Here is an 8,592-nt window from a genome sequence, read left to right as displayed (position 1 = left end):
AGGCGAACGGGATGAGGCCAAAAGAGTATATATGGACTTATAGCTGCTATACATCGAGTATGTTTTGTGAGTGTGTGCGTGTGTCAGTTGGCGTGGAGGCTTTTCCCCCCGTCATTTTCCATAGTCGTCCACTTCTGTTCTATAAAAGAAGCCAATACCTCTTTTTGATTCTGTCCGTCTCATTCCTCCTCTTCATCATTTTCTATCGCAGACTTTTCTTCTGTCTTTTTATTCTTTTCTTTCTCGCCTTTTTATGGTTATCGGCTCCATAATGGACCCCATCGTTTCGCTCGCTTTCGTTTCCACTATCAAGAACGATGCAATTCTTTTTTTGCACCGAGAAGCGACACAAGAGCTACTGTGCACATATTTGGTAATGGGCGTAGTTTTCCCCCCTTTCCCCCCTTCTTTTATAAATGCTATACACTTTTTCCTTGTTTTCTCTTTGGCCCTTCTACCTTTATTCCTTTATGTCAACAGTTGCTCGAGATAATTGAAGGACGCTACTCTTTATCGTAAACGTATAGCATAAAACGGCTTGAAAACACAACAGACACGTAAACAATAGAGCACTATATAATTGGATAGAAATTATAGCAAGCAAACTTAGTATTCGTCCGGTATGTTTCTATAAAGATCTTATGAATTGCCCTACCATCGAATGTGTCACGTTCGCCATCACGAGACTGCTTAAAAATAGGCTGCGCTGTAACGAACCTATAGTTGTGCCATCAGACAAATCGTGAAACTTGAACGAAAAAAAAAAATGTTTATTCGTATAATTATTACAAAATTAATTAAACAGCGAAGGAAGCTAATAGCACGGTAGAATAAAAAATAAAAATAAGAGCTTCGGTAACTAAATAACGTATTTTGTTTGTCGGTTGTACAGCAAAGAGTCGGTAAAAATGTGAAAAAGAACACGTGTAAAGGGGAGAGAGAGAGGGGGGGGGGTAGTCTAATTTATTGGTCTGCACGTCACTTTATGGAGACGTGTATTATGTATTACTTCTCATTTAGTATAGCAGTCCACCTGGCTACCTACTATTAACCGATCGCTGTTTGTATATAGGGTCTTTGGGGTCGTCATTCACTTGGTTATTGGCCGAGAACACGAAAAACCACGTTGAATTGAATTATTTTGCCTTTCTTTCTAAATCCCTCTTTCCTTGTTCTGTGCTAGCATCGTGTCTTTCATTCTCTCCCACACACACGTATAGGCCGAGATCACACCCACATAAATAGTGTTCATACCGATCTGGATATACCCGTGCTACTAAAAAAAAAAATGTAGATAAATATATTACGATACAATTACAGACATATAAGAATGACGCATTTGGCTGATCTGCAGAATAAATGATAAACGTCTATACGATCCTGAGTGTATATAATCTTCTAGGTTTACACTAACATAATATTAAAGGTAGTGCAGCTATAGTGGGTTGGAAATAGCCTATTAACACATTGTAAGTACTCTTTCTTCCTATTCTGTATGTGATATATTCTTGTATTTATTAACATCGTTTAGTATTTTAGGTTACGTACGGGATAGAGCTTTATGGATCAGGTTCATATACTGCGGGCTATGTAGTAGTAGTTCCGTTTTATTTTTAAGTTTCCGGGTATTAAAAGACAAACATTTTCACGACCGTGCAAACTAGCGGGCAGTAGAAATGGGTGAGATAAACAAAGCGCAGAAGAGGATGCTGAACGGGAAGTTATACGACGATATACCGTAGATAAAAGACCCCGCTAATTTATTTATAGATGTATATATTTAATTTGTTCCGTTGTTATGTTTCAACGCGCCTTTTTTTTCAAGGAGCATTAAGCTCTTGAAGCAAAAAGAATTGCGTTCTGATGTGTTGTGAGATTCAGTTTGAGTTCTACATGTATTTCCTGTAACATGTCAAGTCGTTGGCGTTAAATTTGCTTTGTACTTGGCTTTTGAGTACTGGATCCAATTTCTCACTAACCTTTTTTTTCTGTTGTTTTGAAATATTTTTCATGTAACAATCTGCTACTTAACTAATGAATAATTCTTCGTTCCACTTAGCCTACGTACATATACAGCACAATCCTTTCCTTTATATAGCACTTCATTGCTCGTTTCACCCTTTTTTAGTTGTTCCGTACTTCTTTTCTCTTGTCAAATTAGTCGGGTCATACCCTTTCCTTAGCAACGAATCTGCTCGCCCCACTGTATGCCGCCACGTTATCAGCAGTTGTTGGGCTCTATAGTTGAACAATGAGCACGGCCAACAGGTTCTCTCTTTTCGTCGCCCGGCGTCACTTGAGCACGCACAAACAATCAGCACACGGCCCCCTATAATCATGTTGGTTCGTGTATCTAGCATATATATAGTAGCCTATCTCTATTTTGCTGCCCATTTCTTTACAGAAAAGAATGGGATCAAAACCCTCTTGAAGGCTTTTCTTCTGTAGTCCTCTCTCACCTTTGGCCCTCCTAAAATCTGTCTATACGTGATTTTTACATGATTTATCCGCCTGCCAGCATCTTCGTTCACGACACAATAACAAGACAGGCCTGACGCTGTGTGCCATTTAAAGTGATCCTATTATTTTATTTTTTTAACTACATAAAAGGTAAAATAGAAATCGAGCTTTATTAATTTATGTATACAGATAACGTAGCCTAACGGAGGAAAAATGCTTGTATCGTTGGGATGCAGATGTGGAGATAACGTAGATATTGCGTTTGTATTCGCTGTTACGTGGTTGACACGTGATAGCGAAAGAATCACGATATGATTTGTTTTCTATCGTATCTTCGTGGAATTGGTGATATAATGGGCTGTTTATTCATCCAAGTGCTTAGAATATAGGAGTGCGTATAGTATTAGCTATAGTTATATTAACACACGTGTAGTCTATATGCCGTACATTTAGCCAAAAAGCATCAGATGCACGTCCTCTGGAAATATGCTATATGTACGTAGCTTACGCTAGCAGTTTTCGATATGGAAACGAGAAGGTGAGACGCAGTTAGAGTGAAATAAGTTGTTTTAGCAAATATGTTCAAGCCTTGACTTCTTAGTAAGGTCCTTCTTGATGGAAAGGCACTTTCAAACGCATATACCTTTGTTTGTACGCCAAAGTGCAGCAGCTATATCCATCGTATTGCCTGATTTCTTGCTGACTTATTCCAAGTTCTATATATTATCTTTCCTTTTCACCGATTCTTTGTAAGTCAAGATCAAGAAGTTTATCAAGTAGACTACTGCAGACAAAATTAGAACCGAGAATCGAAGGGCTGTTCACCTTTATGAATAAGTAAGTTGGAACGTTTTCATCTATAGACTCCTGTATTACAGACGCCATAACACACAGCAGAAGATTTCGGTTCGTTTCTTTTGCCTGGGTGATTGAGACAGTTTTCTGCTTGGTTGGAACGAGACGGTTCGAAAATTTGGAAATAATTTTGAACGTTGAGTTTGCAATGGCCTTTTTTATTACATCAGCGATGCCCAGGCTTTTTAAATAAAATGAATTATTTTGGTCGCCCCCCAATGTATACAATCGATCAATTCCATCTGTGGCATTCGCTCGATTCCAAATATTTCAGCAAGGCAACGTCCGGCAACGTCATCCTACCTTTTTTATCGTTATTATTCATTTTTTAAAATATTTTCGGTGTATAACTAAAGTTTTGCGTGCGGTCAAATTTGAAGCCTTCGACAACCATTTTTGAAGATTCCGGTAATCACACAAAGGGTCGGTTGGCACTGCCCACCATCTTTTTCTTTTCCTGTTCCACTTTTCATTTGCTTTTTACTTTCTTCCCCCCTTTTATTCAGTGCCATTCTCTTTTCTTCTTGCTGCTTTTCTCGTTTATTCAAACTCTTATTTTTCTCCACCATTTTGACCAACACGTTTTTTTTTTCTGTGTTGTTGCAAACTGCTAGAAGTCTTCAGTCAGCTTTCGTGAATTATGCATGATGTTCGACTTATGCTGACGACATTTTTTTGTTCTCCTGTTTTTTTTCTTCTTTTCTTTACTAACTGTATAGATCACAGCAGTTGCCTCAAACTGAAATCTTTGCCTTTTTGATACGCCTACGCCCGGGCGTACGGAGAGGAGAGTTGAGTCAGATCAAGAAAATCGGTAAGCGTGAACGTACCAAAGGGCACATATCGCCTTGGATAAAGCAGAATGAAAAATATATAAGAGTACGTTAGGGCTTAGCATAAAATGCAACCGAGTGAAAGAATATTTTGCTTTATTCCTCTTACCTCTTCTGATTCAACAGAAGAAAAAAAAAACAGAAAATAAAAAATTTAGTGAAACTATATAGTATGTGAGACTATACGTGTAAAGGGAAGTCATAAATCCTCAATAAATATCTAACCTCTCAAATAATTTGTTTCTGTCTCTATAGAGTCCCAGCTAGCTTATACACCTGCGTAGAGATGAAAATGGTAGAACAAATAGAAGCATACTGAATGGATTATTAAACTAAGAAACCGAGAGATTTGCTATTCTTTCTTAGTATAGACCTATAGCATGATGGGCACATAGACGCCCTTCCGTTAAGTCGTAAAAACCAACTGCTTCAAGCCGAATCAGATTTTCAAAAGGCTCAAAGAGACGACTATAAAATATCTGTGACAAATTAAACTATTTATTTTGATGGAGATGTACACCATGTCCTCCTTGGGACGAGTAGTATTGGAGCTGCCGTTGATGCGCCAAAGAACGTGGCATGGAAATGGAGCCGAATTTAAGTTTTTAAATATTTATCGCATCATCATGGCATAGCCTACTTCTCGCCATCCTAGCACGCCTTTTTACGCTTAAGTTGGTTCGAGGAAATAATTCGATGATACATCTTAAATGATCACTTTATGTCACGAGGAGACTGGATACACAGGTTGCAACGGAGCTGACGAAAACGGCCTGTCCGTTTGATCTTGTGACGTGTTATAATAAAGTAATGCTCTTATTAACAGACCATAGAGTGTGAGAGAAATCAAAGTCTTTGACAATCTACACGCAAAAAAAAAAAAATGAATGAATGAAAGGAAAAAAAAGATTGGACTGGAACACTTAGACTGGCACTATCCCCTGGATAACAACTGTCGTCCTTGAAAAGTTTATGGCTTCGATCTACCATTCAGCAAATGTTAATGCAGGCATCCATTAGCAGACTTAAAAGGCGAAATGGCCTTAAATGCAATTTACGGATAGATATGAGACATAGAAGTTCATTGTTTTCATTTTTCTTCAACTATATATCACATGAAGTCTTGTACAGGCAAACTGTTTCAAGCAAGTTCACTTCAAATTACGTAGAATGTACTTTAATTTAGGTACCTTTGCGAAAGCTCTTCATCACTGTTCTATCTCTTTCCCATATTATTTATCAATAAATGTCATAGGTTTATGAAGTGAAATCATGGATCATATTTTCGTGTAGCAAACGGGAAACAAATGTCACAACCTTTGCCGATCCGGAAATGAATTCACGTTCGTATAGTCACCTGCAGTCTTTAATAGATACTGCTTGTAAGTATAGCAACATTAATTTTAGGTGCGAGATTGCAGTTGGAATGTATACTAGTAACACAGAAAATGATAGAATGTTCATACATCCTTTGACTTTGATATACTTGATACACATGAATTTAAATTTGAATAACTCAAAAACTATAAGTCCCACGAAAACTTGAAGTCAATTTTCGTGATCCTCGTTGAATTTTGTATCTAAATTATGTACATTTATAGCTTTTTCTAGATTTTTGAAAAAAAGGAATGAGCGAAAAAGTCGGGCAGATTTTGTCGGGCTTAAAAGTTTAAACTTGAAATTCGATGAAACCTGATGTGTTATAACCAAATTTGAACGCCGGTGCCGAATAAAATAATAGTTTCGGTAGTGATGCAGTTTTTGAATAACACGAAATGATCTTGTCATATAGCCTATTGTTCTTAAGCAGTTTGGCCGCGTATTAGATTTTCCTGCTGTGCAATATAACCTCTCTTTAGTAACGCATTGCCCTCTCTCGTCCAATTCATTACGTACCCTGGCAAGCTTTTGAAATATTTCTTGGGATTCAGGTTCAAGAATTGAAACATGTATGAAAATTAGGGTGGCAAGTGATTCTCTCTTTGCTGATAATGAAAGCCCAAAATGATTTCAGCACACTTGAGTTCAGATCAAACATTTCCATTGAAAGGCTCACAATGAGCAAGGCTATTCTTTGCCTAATCACGAATGATTCCTTCTTTCGCACGAAATCAGTGTCATTAATGACATGACGCAACGTCTAGGCATTTGATGCAGGATCGTTACCCTGTTTACGATTTACGTCATGGACGCCCCTCCCGCATGGGCCATCAAGTATACGCTTAATGATCTGACATGCAATCAGACCCATATGCAGCAATTTATAGACGACTGCGGGCCTGATGATGGTCAAATTTATCCCGACGTGTCAATACAAACGAAGACTTGGGGCTGTCAAATTACTAGAGCAGCGTGTGTGGCACAACCAATGAAATCTCGCCGCTCATAAAACATATAATTCATCACTGTATTTCTATGATGATTTGCAAACGGCTGAATTTCATTTTGCGGTAGCAGAAATGTGAGAGAACACAGCGTGATTAATTTTAAGGATCTTAATTTTCAAACATGCAACTGAAATGCAACGTATAGTGTCGAGAAAAGACACGACACTCAGTTTTTGATGATGTGATGAACGCTTCGTTATTATGTGGCTTTCAAAACGTCAGTTATTGTATCTCTCAGCGTGTTGGTCGTAAAGGATCTGTTTGACGCCAGGCTGGAGAGAACAGACGTTCGTGTAAAATTTGTATAGACGGTTCCTGTATAGTAGTATGGTGTGGAAGAATGCGTGACATGTAGTCAAACCTCACCGACTCATGAAGTAAATATATCTGATTGCTGGCAGTTTGGCAACATGCCAGAATAAAAATGCTTGTTTATCTACAAATGCTGATTCGTTGAATTTGATGGAAACGATGTATTTTCATGATTTTTTTTTTTGTAGTCGAGAAAAAAGCAAATATCGACGTACGGAGATTGTCGAACACAACGAGCCTATATTACCACCCCATGCATATATATGCGGTGAATAAACACAATAGGAATAACAAGAAGTAATAACGACATAAATCAATATATTTCGATTCCATATCTGTACCGGCATCTAGCCACAGGCTGAGAAGTTTTCGTACAGCAACGTATGCGAACAGTGATGGAAAGAGAGATGGATAGTTACCACCATTCGCTGATGTAGGCTAAACGTGTATATTCTATGAACATTAGGAGTTTCAATACTTGAGTAGACTGTAGAGATGTGTACATAAGATGTGATTAGTAATAATGAATCGATGCTCCAACTTTTCTTCGGAGAAAATGCGGAGTAGGATCCACGAAATCCGGTTACGGTTTCCTCGCTCAACACGTTCGTGCGGATATTCGTATACTAGTGTAATAATAAGGTATTCTGCATACAGCACAATAGACGACGCATAACGTATATAGGTAAGTCGGAGAAAAGCTTCTTCTGATGTGGCTTTTAATGTGATTGTGCTGGATGCAACGTTCACTCCGCATCACGGATGCATGTCAGTTCTTCGTAGGATTTCGAGCAGGCAAATAGAAACAACGTCTAACGAAACGAAATTCAACAAAGGGCAAACAACGCAGCACAAAGATTTTTTTAAAGGCTGGAATGGCATTGAAATGTTTACTTCTATATATATAATGCTGTGACTAGAGCTCTAGGAGTGATATGGGATTTCAGCTACATAAATGCAAATACGTTTTTATTTTTGTTGTTCTTCTCGCGTACCTTATTCCTACTGCGTACATGATACGAATAAGGCACACTAAGAAAATAATCTTGGAAAGAAACGGTATTATTATCAAAGTTTTATTTGATATACGCAAGTTAATGTTGCGTTTTCCTATATTCTCAAATACTTCTTCATTTTAACTGAAATTTTGTATGCTTTGAACTTCATGTGTTATTGGAGTTTCTTATCAACCGCATCCCATTTCTTCTCACGTATTTAAGTAAGGTCCTATTACTGACAATGCTTGAAAAATTTTTTTTTTCACCGTGTGCCATGAAGTTATGCAAAAAATTGTGCCTGATGTATACAATCAGGCTGCTCTCAAGTATAATTCAAAACGATCGATTCGCGTTAAAATCAATTTTTCTATATTCTAGCACAAAAAAACATATTTCAATCACTCTATAGTTGCACAGTGCTGATTGTCCAACATTTTTTTTTATATATTCCCATGGAAAGAAGAAAAGAAAAATACAAATCAAGGTTCGATTTATGTTGCGGGCCGTGATTCGAGTCGTGATTGGATTTTAGAGACATCCCACGCGCTGCTGGAAGGCAACGTGGGGAAGCGGGCCGTTCTTCAGCATTGCTGGATTGAGCTATCGATGTTTCAATATGTTTCCGTTTGGACGAATCCAACTACTTTTGCTCGCTGATGCCGTAAGGTCTGCTTGCCTGAGGAAAAACTCTGCGCCTTGTACCCGCTATAACCAATACCCAATCATCGAAAATTTTGATGTTACCAT

The sequence above is a fragment of the Daphnia magna genome, linkage group LG2, assembly GCF_020631705.1.
Source record: "Daphnia magna isolate NIES linkage group LG2, ASM2063170v1.1, whole genome shotgun sequence".
In the NCBI taxonomy this organism is placed as follows: domain Eukaryota; kingdom Metazoa; phylum Arthropoda; class Branchiopoda; order Diplostraca; family Daphniidae; genus Daphnia; species Daphnia magna.
Note: the sequence above shows the minus strand (reverse complement) of the source record.